The sequence below is a fragment of the Pituophis catenifer genome, unplaced genomic scaffold (assembly GCF_029215685.1).
Source record: "Pituophis catenifer annectens isolate HBS135680 unplaced genomic scaffold, rPitCat1.0.hap2 SCAF_11, whole genome shotgun sequence".
NCBI classification, from domain to species: domain Eukaryota; kingdom Metazoa; phylum Chordata; class Lepidosauria; order Squamata; family Colubridae; genus Pituophis; species Pituophis catenifer.
Window position 1 is genome coordinate 14951152 of NW_027256891.1, and position 15052 is coordinate 14966203.

Sequence of the window (15052 nt, forward strand, 5' to 3'; positions counted from 1 at the left end):
TTCTTTTGCCATGCTACAGCCCCCGAGGACAGCTTATAAATAACCCCATAAGACCTGAGAGCATATTTACTGTATATGTCAGTGACACATGTTTTAAGAAGTGGGGAAGGTTTAATGTTTCACTCTCTTTACTATATTAAAAGGGTAGGGCCCTTGGGTTCAGAGAGATACAGAGAGAGAGAGAGAGAGAGAAGGAAAGGGACACAAGTTAAGAAATGCAGTTCTATAAATTATTAGAACATTTTGCTGGAAGGTTGAGTAGCTTCACGGGAATGGAATATCATTTAGATCCCTTATCTATTCTCCTAAAATGTTTGCAGGGCAATGGGCCCAACAAATCTATTGCACTTCTGAAGCGCCTCTATTTCAGTTGAACATAAATTTCACTAAATTTAGAGCCATCAAGACCTCAAGCCATTAATATGATCTTCTGCTTAAGATTTCAGATGTCAGGTTTTGGGGTAAACAGAGGTTGCATGGCGGTTGCAAACTCATGGAAGTCCCCAAATTTAGGAGAATCTTATCTTTAGCTCTCCCCATAGTTGTCCCGCAAGCAAAATATAGGAAAACCCCATATGAAACTGGATACTGCCCCTTTGATATGGATACCAAGAAGCCACATCTCTGGTTTTTCTGTATTGCTACTGTGTTTCCCCGAAAATAAGATCCTGTCTTATATTTTTTTGAACCCTGAAATAAGTGCTTGGCCTTATTGCCATGTGCTCAAAAGCCCGATTGGGCTTATTATCACAGGATGTCTTATTTTGGGGGGAAACAGGGTAATTCTACAGGAAGATTTGCTACCCCTATTTTATGTAACTTTCCAAGGGATTTCAGTAACTTTTATTTGCATTGTTAAACAAGATAAATTTATTTCTCTAAAAGGAGCAAATTTTGAAATATTGTGTGTAAGCTTCGCCCACAAATAGTTACCAATGGTTCTTGTTGTTAGGGGATTGTTTTCTGTTGTTTGTTTTATTGAATGTACTGTTATTGATCAGTGATTGAAATAAAGTATCCGTTTGTCAGCTTTTGGATATTCCAATTTTGTGCGGAGAAAATATATTGATGTTTTCTAATGAATTTGACCAATGGATTTGTAATTACAGCCCGGAATACTGTCTTTTAATTAATATGAATCTGTGTAGTACTTAACTACATCTGTGGTACATACACACATACTATATTTTGCTTTAAATTGCATTTAAAAAAAAAAACTACCAAGAGATTTTGGTGGTTAATGATATGAAAAACTAGTAAATAAAAATCAACATTTGCTGGGGAGGGAGGAGATAAATTCAGCAACAGCTAAATATTTAATTGATTATTAATACATAACTATTTGGGTTGTGGAATAACCGCAAGACAAAACTGCATTATATCTCTGTCCGACTATGGATACTATCAATGTGATTAGCAAGCATGAAGGTGCTTTGTTTTTCTTTTTTCTTTTTGTTTAATTAAATACCAACACAGCAGGGAAATTTTATAGCAAGCAGATTTGGAGACAGTAGCTGTGCACCGCACCGCTGTGTGTCGACAAATGCTGTCCCCTTAGATAGGTAGATATTTAATATCAGAATTAGAAATCCTCTTCCAAAATCTTCCATGCAAAACTTGGCTTACAGTTTTCTGCTTTTATCTACAAGCTTGAGAATGTCTTTTCAGATTCCACTCCATGCTGCTTTTGGGCTTAGTGGTTGGCGATGGCACTGAATTAAGGTGTTGATGGAGAAGGTTCTGTTACGGATTTCCCTCCAGATCAACAGAGTTGGAAGGGACCTTATTGGTCATCTAGTCCAGCCCCCCACTTAAGCAGGAGACCCTACACCCGTGATGGCGAACCTATGGCACGCGTGCCACAGGTGGCATGTGGAGCCATATCGGTGGGCATGTGAGCTCAGCTCTGACACGCATGAGCGTGCAGGCCAGCTGCACGCCTTCTGAGTCCACCAGAAACACGAAAACAGGTTGTTTTTGGCCTCCAGAGGGCCTCCATGGGGTGGGGAAGACCGTTTTTGCTGTCCCCTAGAAAGATTCTGTAGCCTGGGGAGAGCAAAAACAGGGCCTTCCGGTCCCACAGGAAGTTGGCAAACAAGCCATTTCCGATCTCCGGAGGGCCTCCAGGACTGTGGGTAAGGCTGTTTTTGCCCTCCCCAGGCTCCTAGAAAGGCTCTGGAGCCTGGGGAGGGTGAAAAATGGGCCTACTGGGCCCACTGTGCCATTGCATGCAAAAATGGGGGGAGCGCGGGGAGTTGTGCGTGCATGCGCGAGGGAGCAGGGCACATAGAATTATGGGTGTGGGCACACATGTGCGGTACCCCCCCCATGCTTCCCCCCGCTTTTGGCATGCAATGGCAAAAAGGTTAGCCATCACTGCCCTACACCATTTCTGACAAATGGCAGCCCAGTCTCTTCTTGAAAGCTTCCAGTGATGAAGCTCCCACAACTTCCGAAGGCAACTTCTGTTCCACTGGTGGATTGTTCTCAATGTCAGAAAATTTATCCTTATTTCAAGGTTGAATCTCTCCTTGTTCAGTTTCCATCCATTATTCCTTGTCTGGCCTTCAGGTGCCTTGGAAAATAGCTTGACCCCCTTCCTCTCTGTGGCAGCCCTCTCAAATATTGGAAGACTGCTATCATGTCTCCCCTGGTCCTTCTCTTCACTAGACTAGCCATGCCCAGTTCCAGTTTTGATTATCCCTGAATTATTGTGGAGAGAAAGAAGGAGAATGTCAGGATGGAATTGGCCTCCAGAAACTGTGGGTGCTCTATCACTGGAGGCTTTTAAGACAAGATGGTGTAACCACTTGTCTGAAATGGGTATAGGGTTTGCTGCTTGAGTAAGAGGTTGGACTAGAAGCCTCCAAGATTCCTTCCAACTCTGTTATTCTAAATTTGCCCCCTTATTATTTGCAACACAATGCCCCAAACCTTTTCCCTATCTAAAATTTCCCAGGCAACAGCTTTAAAAAAAAAAATGAAAAAAAGCAAAGGGAGGAGACAAGAAATAGTAGAGACCCTCTGTTCTTACAAGCCGACAGATTTGTGTGCATTCATTATACATTTCCCAGTTTTGTTATTCCGGCGGTGTCAAGGTTATAAAAGATAGGTGACTTCAAACCAGGTGGAACCTTTAGCTTCATCCCACTTTGTTTACCCACAGTGGCATATGTAGGATAATTTATTGGAGAAACTAGAGTGGTTATAGATTTTACCTGTCACCTGCCTCCACGCTGCAGTTCTACGGATCCAGGTAGGGAGGGGAAACCCAAACAGCAATCAGGCCATAAATGTATTCCCAAACTTCGCTTTTCACCTGGCAAAATGCACACTTGGGGAACTGTAACCCAATTCCGCTGGGACCCAATATTTTCACTTGAATCCTATTAAAATAGCCCAGTCTTCTTATTTATCCATTGCGGCCATGCACGTTTCATCATTCAGTGGCTAAATGCTGATTTACTTTCATTCTTTTTTTTTTTTAAATAATTGGTTATTTTTCTCTTACTGCATTTTGCATCCCTGCAAGAACTCAAGATGAGTTCCTAAGAAGTTGCCATAGTTTTGTTTTGTTTTTCCCCCCAGGATGAGTGTCAGGGACTCTGAGGCAGGCAAGTTTCTCAAAGAACAATTTTATTGGAGATATCATGTTGGCACAAGCTGGTGAAAACCTACTCTGAAAATTCCTGTGGTTTTCATCAGATTAAACAGTGAAAGTTCCGCCTTTCCCCAAACAATCAGTCACATTGTCCAATCAAGGTGCTGGATGGTTGCTTGGATACTGTGCTCCTCCTCTCTCCAGCCACCTGTTGGAATGTCCTTGGTTCCCACAGGAAACTATTTTGTTTTGGCTACAAACCTCCATCTAACTACGTTCCCCCCTCCCTAACCCATCTTCGCACTGTGGCCACCCCAAAGCCTCCAAAATGGCCCCAGCCAGGTTTGCTTCAGAGTTGATAATGAGTTAGAACAGTGGGAGTCTTCTGAAGCATTTGGGATTTGGCAGCTGTTTAGAAGAACATGATCTAAATTAGAACCAGCGATATGGGATTCAGCCGGTTCGTATCGGTTCAGATGAACTGTTAGCTCCAACGATCAGCTGAGAGCGACCTGGTTCTCTCCAACCAGTGGTGGGTTTCAAAATTTTTTACTACCTGTTCTGGGGCGGGGGCTTGGTGGGCATGGCATGGCTTGATGGGTGTGGCTTGGTGGGCATGGCAAGGGAAGGAGACTGTAAAATCTCCATTCCCAACCCACTCCAGGGGAAGGATACTGCAAAATCCCCATTTCCTCCCAATCAGCTGGGATTTGGGAGGCAGAGAATAGATGGGGGCGGGGCCAGTCAGAGGTGGTATTTACCAATTCTCCGAACTACTCAAAATTTCCGCTATTGGTTCTCCAGAACTGGTCAGAACCTGCCGAAACCCACCTCTGTCTCCAATGATCAGCTGGGCCCACCTGCCCAACCTATATTTCCTTTGTTTGAAGCCCAGCTGATAGGCGCGGCAGAGCGGATTGCTCACCAGGGCTGCAATAGAAGATAAGTGTCAGCACTTCAATCTGCATTTTCTCTAGTGATGACATAAGAAGGAGAAGCGAAGGTGTCTGGAAAGGGACGGCTGACTTTTCACCTACTTATTTTCCCTGGAGATAATGTTTCCGAGGAGATGAGATGGGAGAGGGGAATTCCTTTGAGTTGGAGTAGATTAGGGGTAGAATGACTTGGAAGATGGCCAACGAGTGCAGGGCAGTGGGTAGCGGAAAGGGAGGGTTTGGGGGCTGGAACTCAGTGCTGGCTTCATTTGGAGTCAGGTTAGGATGTCGTGCTCAATAAAAAGGAGTTTTTTCTTCGAAGATTTTGTTTGAAATGCATTTTATTCAAGACGACCACGAAACTTGACAGTAAGTTTTAGAGCTGTTTTTAAACATGTTTGGCGCATGTGTGCAGTGAACTAGTTGTTACACCGGTAAGTTTTAGAGCTGTTTTCCAATGCGCTACGCGTACGTGCTCAGCGAACTGGTTGTTACACGGTTGAATCCTACCACTGATTAGAATGGATGAAGGATGGTCTTCTCTAAAAATGGGAAGGATGAGGTCAAGCAAAGCCCATTTCTCTGTTCATTATTTTGAGCATTGGTTTTGTTAAAAGGGAAAACTGAATTCTGTTCTGCTCAATATTTCATTTCTTCTAAAATAACTCCTTAAAACGAGGAAGCCCAAATGATCTTTTAGGCTTCATTTGAGGTTGTTGTTTTTTTTAAAAAAATCTCCATGCTACAATGCCAAATTAACAAATGATATAAGAAAAGGCAGACTAAAGGAGACTAAAGTGCTTTTTTTTTTTCCTTCAAAAGGCAACTGGACTTTGTATTTGCTTGAAGACGTTTCGCTTCTCATCCAAGAAGCTTCTTCAGTTCTGATGAAATGGCGGAGGATGGAAGGATTTATATTCCTTGCAGTCATAGGGTCCTTAGAGAGTCATTGAGGCTGCTTGGAGATTTACGACACCACCTCTCTCCTGTTTACAACACAGTCCTTTCAGCAGTTCCAAGGAGGTTTCACACCAATGGTGGAATTCAATTTTTTTTTACTTTTTTTGTATTGTTGTGGTTATTTTTATAACCACAACAATACACGAGCAAACAATTGATACAAACTCAAGGTAAACCGCTCCAAACTCGATTGCAGAAAATATGACTTCAGCAACAGAGTGGTCAATGCCTGGAATGCACTACCTGACTCTGTGGTTACATCCTCAAACCCCCATAACTTTAACTTTAGACTGTCTACTGTTGACCTCGCCCCATTCCTAAGAGGTCTGTAAGGGGCCTGCATAAGTGCACCAGCGTGCCTACCACACTGTCCTAATATTCCTTTTTACTTACTCTTTTCATGTATTCAAATTATGTTTATACTTTTACCTGTTATCTTATTTATGCTTGACAAAATAAACTTATGATTATGATTATAAACTGAGCTAAGCAGATGCCATGTTACTATCCTGACGATCCGGCAGGAAAGTTAACTTTCCTTTGGAACAATTTGGGAGGCTAATGCATCGGAACAGAGCAAATGAAAATGTATTAATTTCTAGAGAGGGAGAGCTACGTGAAGTTCAGGCCAGGAGACCAGTAATTTATTTTACATTTGAAAAACAAGAGGGAGTGATTTACCAGACTGTACCCATCAGCCTTCTGGAGCTCATCGTCAGGGAAAGAAAAATTGATAGAGATGTTTTAGAAGAGTTGGCATCCCTGGAGACTATCTCTTGCATTTAATAAGGGTGGGGGAGAGAGAAAAAGTACCTTTTGCGCATCCAATAAAAGTTGAGCCTCTCATGAAGATTTATACCATATTACACTGAGAAATTCAATGTACAACGATCCCTGGTGTGCGCACGGCTCAGAGTAATTCTCCTTGACTATGTGATCAACTTAGATTCGATGTCAGGTCTGCTGTATTCAATATTGTCTGCTTATAGAGGAAAAAAGAATATCTCCAGTTCATAAGGAGATTTGCCCGTTGTCTTAAGCAAGCCAAAGTTGCCATCCTAAGCAGGTTTTCCGTTAATTGAATCCCATAAACATAATTAATGCACGACGACCAATATCTCAAGAAGCAACGGTGGCTGCCGATTTAATACAGCTTTTACATTATCAACATTTGATTTCATTTATATTAAAAAATGTTGAAGAAAAGAATGACTCTGGTCAATAAGCCACCGAGAGAACTAAGTCAGTTTGAGTATAACTAAACTAAGTGAAGAAATGATTTCCCAATCTTCTTCTCTCTCTCTTTTTTTTTTTTTTTTGGACCGATTCTCCTTGAATTGGATGGTAGTAATTTGCTTTTGAAATTTCTATCGAAGGGGTAGATAATCTTGTAGATGGAAGGTAGTGCTTTGCAGCTACTTAAGGATGGGATAGCCAAGGGCTGTATCGTGTCTTAATATCCTATCCTTAATGCAATAGTCAACTTTCTAACAGCCAAGAGAATTTTCTGGCTTCTCACATGTGAGAAGCTCCCAAAGGTACTTTCTCAAGAGGCAACTTGGACTTTCACTTCTCATCCAAGAAGTTTCTTGGGGAAATTTGGGGATGGAGGGATTTATATTCCTTGCAGTCATCACTCAGAGTACGACTAGAGTAGAGTAGAGTAGAGTAGAGTAGAGTAGAGTAGAGTAGAGTAGAATAGAATAGAATAGAATAGAATAGAATAGAATAGAATAGAATAGAATAGAATAGAATTCTTTATTGGCCAAGTGTGATTGGACACACAAGGAATTTGTCTTTGGTGTATATGCTCTCAGTGTACATAAGGAGAATAAAATACATTCATCAAGAATAAAAGGATACAACACTTAGTGATAGTCAAGGTTACTAATAAGCTATCAAATCGTACTAGGAAACAAAAACAATATAATTGAAAGATACAAGCAACATGGTTATAGTAATAATTGGGAAGAGATAGCTACTAGTAAGGAAGAGAAGAAGAATAGTAATACAGTCTTAGTAAATAATTTGACAGTGTTGAGGGAATTATCTGTTTAGCAGAGTGATGGCATGGGGAAAAAAACTGTCCTTGTGTCTAGTTGTTCTGGAGTGCAATGCTCTATAGCATCGTTTTGAGGGTAGGAGTTGAAACAATTTATGTCCAGGATGCGAGGGGTCTAAATATTTTCACAGCCCTCTTTTTGACTCGTGCAGTATACAGGTCCTCAATGGAAGGCAGGTTGGTAGCCATTGTTTTTTCTGCAGTTCTAATTATCTATTGAAGTCTGAGTTTGTCTTGTTGGGTTGCAGAGCCAAACCAGACAGTTATGGAGGTGCAGATGACAGACTCAATAGTTCCTCTGTAGAATTGAATCAGCATCTCTTTGGCAGTTTATGACCAGATAACTGTAAGAAATATAAATCCTTCCATTCCCGTTCAGTCAGAAGAAACTTCTTGGATGAGAAGCGAAACGTTTTCAAGGAAAAACAAAGGAAGTCCAGTTGCCTCTTGAAAAAAGTACCTTTGGGACAACGATGACCTGGATGACTGAGAATCTCCATAGATATTCCCCCAGTTCCCAGGGAAATTGACAAGAGGAATTTATCTCCTGGGGCTTTTGAGTTAAGTGACATCTTTTTTTTTTTAATAAAAGTTTTTATTTTTATTTTTCATCACCATATATAAATGTACAGTCTTTTATCCATCATTAATCATTATTCATTCATTTTATCTTTTAACTTCCACCTATTAGTTAATTGTTCAGTTTTGCACTTTTACCATTTCCTTCTTTTATTTTAACACAACCTTCCCGTTTCCTCTTCCCTTCTTCTTCTATCTCTTTCTACTTTCCTCATTCCTCCTCTCCTTCCCTTTTCTACTTCCTCTCCTCTTTCCCCTCTCCTCTCTTCTTCCTCCCTTTCATACCCTCTCCTACTCTTCTTTCCCTTTCCTTCCCTCTCCTTTTCCCTTTCTTTTCCTTTGCCTCTCTACTCCCCTCCTTCCCTCTCTTGACTCCTCTCTTCTTTTCCACTCCCTTGTTGTTTCCATTTTCAATTCAATCTAAAATGGGATTCGAGCAGCCCCAATTTCTATTTACATACATCTTCAAGTTAAGTGACATCTAAGGAGTCTTCAGAGTGAATGGAAAGCCATGTCCCAGAAGGTACCCATGTCAACAGTAGCACCTTTCAAACGTGGAAAGCTCAAACATCCACTGAGAGAAATGTGTAAGAAATTCTCAAGCATCCTTAGAATAAAGAATAAAAACCAAAGCTTCTTTCATAGTAGAAATAACTCTTGTGAGAAACTGCAGGATAGATTACAACACAGCATTAAATAAAAGATTTGAGCAGGTGGCTTTCAATAAAAATCGAGGAATGTTCTTTGTGGCATCTTGTCATTGTCAAAAATTCAGTGGATATCCATGTGATAGTGTTGCTGTATGTTCCTCTCATTTGCTGTCGCTGGCTATGACTGGGCTGTTTATGCTGCTGTTTCATGCTTGGATGCAGTCTCTGGGCTCATAAACTGTTAGGAATTCTGTTATATAGTTGAGCAGTAAAGCACATGGTGACTGTACTCTTTGTTTGCTCTGTGTGGTGCTTTATATAAACAGATTTTTCTAACAGATAGATGTTTACTTTTGTGGTAATTCCTAAAGCACGAAAAGCCTTTTGTGAGACAATCAACAAAGGATTTTGGTCTTGACTTAAAATTCCTGTTGGTACTTATAATGTCTCTTCTTATTCCTGAACTGATAGGCATCATTGGAGGTCTTCTACTCCCACCCCCTGCTCAGGGCCCGAGATCTGATACCATCCCGGTCAAATGGTTGTCCAAACTCTTCTTAAAAACCTTCAGTGAAGGAGCACCCACAACTTCTGAAGGCAAACCGTTCCACTCAGTGATGAAATCCAATTTTTTTTACTACCGATTCTATGGGCGTGGCAGGGGAAGGATACTGCAAAATCCCCATTCCCACCCCACTCTGGGCTCAGCCAGAGGTGGCATTTGCTGGTTCTCCAAACTACTCAAAATTTCCACTACCAGTTCTCTGAACTGCTCAAAATTTCTGCTACAGGTTCTCCAGAACCTGTCAGAACCTGCTGGATTTCACTCCTGGTTCCACTGATTAATTGTCTCCCTGTCAGGAAATTTCTCCTTAATTTTAGGTTGGATCTCTCTTTGATAATCTTCCACCCATTACTTCTTCTCCTGCCCTCTGGTGCTTTGGAGAATAATTCCTCTTTTGCTGCCTTTGGGCAGGAAGTCCTACATTTTAGTAGCCATACCTATTTCTCTGGTACTTCTGCATCTTAGGGGGAAAAAATAGATCCAGTGATGATTTATGTTTTGCGTGGCTGTGTGATAGGATTTGACATTTTCCAGCTGAGGCGTGGCCCTCTTCCAACTCATGCTTCATTACGTTTCTCTCCCTTGGAGAGGATGAAAGGAGTAAAAATAGCCAGGTTGTTTAAAATGTAAGAAGGCATAAATTAATTCTTACCAGATGGCCCATTCAATTGTCATCTTCATAAAAATTAGGGCTGACAAACTTTGGTCCATCACAAAACCAAAATGAAAGCTAGAACATCATACACAATGAGAAGGCATTATATGATAAGCCATATTGCACCTCTGTCCAATTTCTCCTAGAAAATTTATCTATGAACTTAAATCAACAACAACAACAAAAACATGGCTTGAAACGGATTGTTATACTTGTACTTGTGTATCGGATCTCACCTAGGTCTTCTCATATAGCTTGAATGCATAAGATATAAATGAGAAATTTGGTAGCTAATTTGTAAGCACCCTTTTGGGGTTCGGTCATAAGCCGGTTATAGTTAGTTTCATTTTTGCAATGTCATATCTCAGGATTTTTTAAAATCAATTTCTGAATAGGAATAGGAACAGGAACAGGAACAGGAACAAATTAGGGTAGGGTAGGGTAGGGTAGGGTAGGGTAGGGTAGGGTAGGGTAGGGTAGGGTAGGGTAGGGTAGAGTAGAGTAGAGTAGAGTAGAGTAGAGTAGAGTAGAGTAGAGTAGAATAGAATAGAATAGAATAGAATAGAATAGAATAGAATAGAATAGAATAGAATAGAATAGAATAGAATAGAATAACAGAATTGGAAAGGACCTTGGAGGTTTTCTAGTCCAACCTCCTGCTTAGGCAGGAAACTCTACACCATTTCAGACAAATAGTTATCCAACATCTTCTTAAAAACTTCCAGTGTTGGGGCATTCACAACTTCTGGAGGCAACTTGTTCCACTGATTCATTGTTCCCACTATCAAGAAATTTCTCCTTAGTTCTAGGTTGCTTCTCTCCTTGATTAGTTTCCACCCATTGCTTCTTGTCCTGCCCTCAGGTGCTTTGGAGAATGGCTTGACTCCCTCTTCTTTGTGGCAGCCCCTGAGATATTGGAACACTGCTATCATGTCTCCCCTAGTCCTTCTTTTCATTAAACTAGACATACCCAGTTCCTGCAACCGTTCTTGGTATGTTTTGACCTCCAGTCCCCTAATCATCTTTGTTGCTCTTCTCTGCACTTTTTCTAGAGTCTCCACATTTTTTTTTTTTTACATCGTGGCGACCAAAACTGAATGCAGCATTCCAAGTGTGGCCTTACCATTATATGCATTATATGATTATATGCATTGTGTGAAAATAGCTGATAATTTCTGATAACGTTATTTAAAAATCAGATAGGGTTTAATGAGCACGAATATATTTTGGGCGTGTGCATTTAGTTGTTCTTACCAGACATTGGGTGATTTATTTATTTATTTATTTATTTATTTATTTATTTATTTATTTATTTATTTATTTATTTATTTATTTATTTATTTATTGGTTCGATTTATATGCCGCCCTTCTCCGGAGACTCAGGGCGGCTTACAATGCGTTAAGCAATAGCCTTCATACTTTTTGTATATACCTGCTTAGTAGGGCTTTTGGCCCCCCCTAAGCGGTGTTCTTTTTTATACAAAGTCAGCTTATTGCCCCCACAATCCGGGTCCTCATTTTACCTACCTCGAAAGGATGGAAGGCTGAGTCAACCTTGAGCCTGGTGAGATTTGAACTCGCAGTAATTGCAGGCAGCTGGCAGCTAAGTGCTACTTAACAGCACTTTAGTCCGCTGCACCACCAAGGCTTGGTTGTGATTGCTGTAGAGCATAGCTTTCCCCCCCACTCTCCTGCCCCCCCCCCCCCCGTTCTCTCACACTCTGTGTGTTTGCATGTGTCACGTTCCCTGTTATGAGACATGATTAATGAGGTGAAATTCCCCCTTGGTATTTCCTACCAATCAATACGTAGATGGGCGGAAGTAGATGTTGAACAAAAAGACACTGAGAAATGTTTAAGCCGTTACTATAGTTGGGGTGCCCAAATAAGGGAGAAAATTGCTAGGTGTAACAGAGTTAGTGCTAACTTGCCCAGGTCGTTCGTTATCTCTGTTTTAATGTCTCAACCATTCTGCTTTTTCAGAAGTTCAACATTATTTTTTCGAGCTTCAGGTACTCATTAGATCCCCAATTGGGGTGTCTTCCTAATGAACGGAGTCAGAGAACTCCTACAATTCTTTGCAATGTGAAGATGATCTGGGGAATTCTGGGAGTGGAAATCCCAAGGGGTTAGGTGCAGGGGTGAAATTAAAAAAAATTCTGTGGGCGTGGCTTGTTGGGGGGAGGTCATGTGACTGGGTGGGCGTGGCCAACTCGACATCACTCACATCGAGAGGCTCCTCACCGGCCCCTTCCCTCCCAGCCACTCCTTGTCACACTCCTTGTTGAGCCTGGATAGCTCAACAGACTAAAATCTGTTATTAACATTCAGCTGTCTGCAATTATTGCATGTTCGAATCTCCCCAGGCTCAAGGTTGACTCAGCCTTCCATCCTTTCTAAGGTAGGTAAAATGAGGACCCAGATTATGGGGGCAATAAGCTGACTTTGTATAAAATATACAAAAGTATGAAGGCTATTGCTTAATGCATTGTAAGCCGCCCTGAGTCTCCGGAGAAGGGCGGCATATAAATCTAATTAAAAAAAAAATGGTAGGAAAATGGGGAGGGGAATATTCCTGCCTACCATCCTTCCCTCAGCCTGTGCTGAGATTGAGGAATGGATGACAGGCAGGAAAATCCCCTTCCCCATTTTTCTGCCTTTCACAAAAAATGGCTCCATTCCAGCTATTCCCCCCCTCCCAATCCCAGGGGTGAAATGCTCCCGGTTCGGACTGGATCAGCCAATCCGGTAGCGATGATGGCCGGTAGTTCAGAGAACCGGTAGCGATGGCAACTGGAGGCTCCGCCCACCTTCCTTAGCCTCTGCAGCCCACTAGCCCCTCGTGCTCTTCTCTTTCTGGGTGCAGCGCTTCTGCTTGTTGGGCCACTTCCCCGCAGCGCTTCTGCTGGTGCCACCACGCAAGCCTCCCATGAGGAAAAAGAGGGAAAAAGCAAAGCAGCTGGCTGCAGAGCTGCCAGCTTCAGGAAGTGGCCCAACAGGCAGAAGCGACACGCCCAGAAAGAGACTCCGGCCTTGCCCTGCCCTCTCACCACCTGCTCTCCCTTCGCTTTGGGTCGGGGGCTGGGGCCCAGACACACGCCATTCACTGAAGCCCTGGAGCTGCTGCCTACTCACTGCCTGCCTCAACCGGGTCGGGGAATGCACCATTCCCCGACTCCAGCCTTGCCGCGGAGCCACCGCCCGCTCGCACTTCACCACGCAGCGTGTCCTACTCCTTACCTTTCTCCCGCGGCTGGCTGCCAGGGAAGGCAAGCACCCGAAAGTTACCGGAGCTGCTCTCCTTCTTGAATGTGCCACCACCATCGCCACCCTGGTCCATGCGCCGGCTGCGCAAGCGCACTCCATTTATTTTATTCATTCATCAGTGGCAGGTTGGGTGTGCGCTCCTAGCTGAGTTGCCTGATCGGCAGAGGCTTTTAACAGAAAAAAAGCCTCTGCCGATCAGGCAACTCAACTGGGATCGTCAGAAGCTTTTAAAAACATTTTTTTACAACCTCTTCGCCGAAGAGGTTGTAGAAAAAATGGTTTTAAAAGTTAAAAAAAGAAAAAAAGTTGGCCCTGCCCACCCAGTCACATTAAACCCACCACCACCAAGCCACGCCCATAGAACCAGTAGTAACAAATTTTAGATTTCACCACTGGGCGGAGTCTCCCGCAGCCGCCGCTACCAGTTTGCCCGAACTGGATAGAACCGGCTAAATACCACCACTGGATTAGACTGACAGATCATTATAGAAATGATTTGGTTATACTATTATGGAAAAACAAAGAGCTGCAATTTGATGTTATGCCTTATTTTACTGTAACAGAGAGAATCAGAAGTCAGTGCTTCTTTTTCTTTTTTTTTACCCCCCTATCTTTCCTCACTTCACTTCTCCCTTCCGCTCCCCCCCCACTGCTCTTCTCTTTATTTTTGTATTTTATAATACCCTATAATTTAATAAAAAAATGTTTTTAAAAAAACAATTGTGTTACTAACTTAACAGCTGCAGTGGTTCACTTAATTATCGTGGAAAGGAAGATCATAAAATGGAGCAAAACCTACTTAACAAATGCCTCACTTAGCAACATAAATTTTGGGCTCAATTGTGATCGTAACTCGAGGACTACCTGTATAGTAATGTCTGGTAAAGCTACCTGGCACCCATCCTGGCCAAGATCAACTTTAAACAGCCTCTTGCTCCAGATATCGCCTTGGTTTTGTGCTTCCTCTAAGGTAAAGGTAAAGGTTCCCCTCGCACATATGTGCTAGTCGTTCCCGACTCTAGGGGGCGGTGCTCATCTCCGTTTCAAAGCCGAAGAGCCAGCGCTGTCCGAAGATGTCTCCGTGGTCATGTGGCCGGCATGACTAAACACCAAAGGCGCACGGAACGCTGTTACCTTCCCACCAAAGGTGGTCCCTATTCTTCTACTCGCATTTTTTACGTGCTTTCGAACTGCTAGGTTGGCAGAAGCTGGGACAAGTAAGGGGAGCTCACCCCGTTACGCGGTGCTAGGGATTAAAACTGCTGAACTGCCGACCTTTCGATCGACAAGCTCAGAGTCTTAGCCACTGAGCCACCACGTCCCTGTGCTTCCTCTAAAACCTCCTTAAACCAAGCAAGTAAAGAAAATTTGGAGACGTGATAATGGGTCCAATAAATATCTCCAGATCAAGCAGCGATGTGAAGGAATCTCACAGTCTGAGCCAGTCCCACTAGGTATTCTTATTTCGTGGTTTTTCTTTCTCTCCCTCTCTCTCTCTCTCTCTGTACATTAAGCAAGGTTCAGAAGCAATTGTGAAGAACTGTCAGCTATAACATAGCAGATGTTTAGCTCAAAGGAAAAGGATTTCTGTAATCTTCCAACAGATGCTTTCTTGATCAAAGAAGCTAAATTAGCCAGCAGGTCCTTCTGCTAAAGGTTTTGAAATGGCCCTTGCAAAACACATCTGCTTTGGCCAACAAGGCGGTTTTCACCCGCCTTGGTTTTTGAAGTGAGCTCTTAAAGCTGAGTTCAAAAACCACAAGTGGTATATTAACACT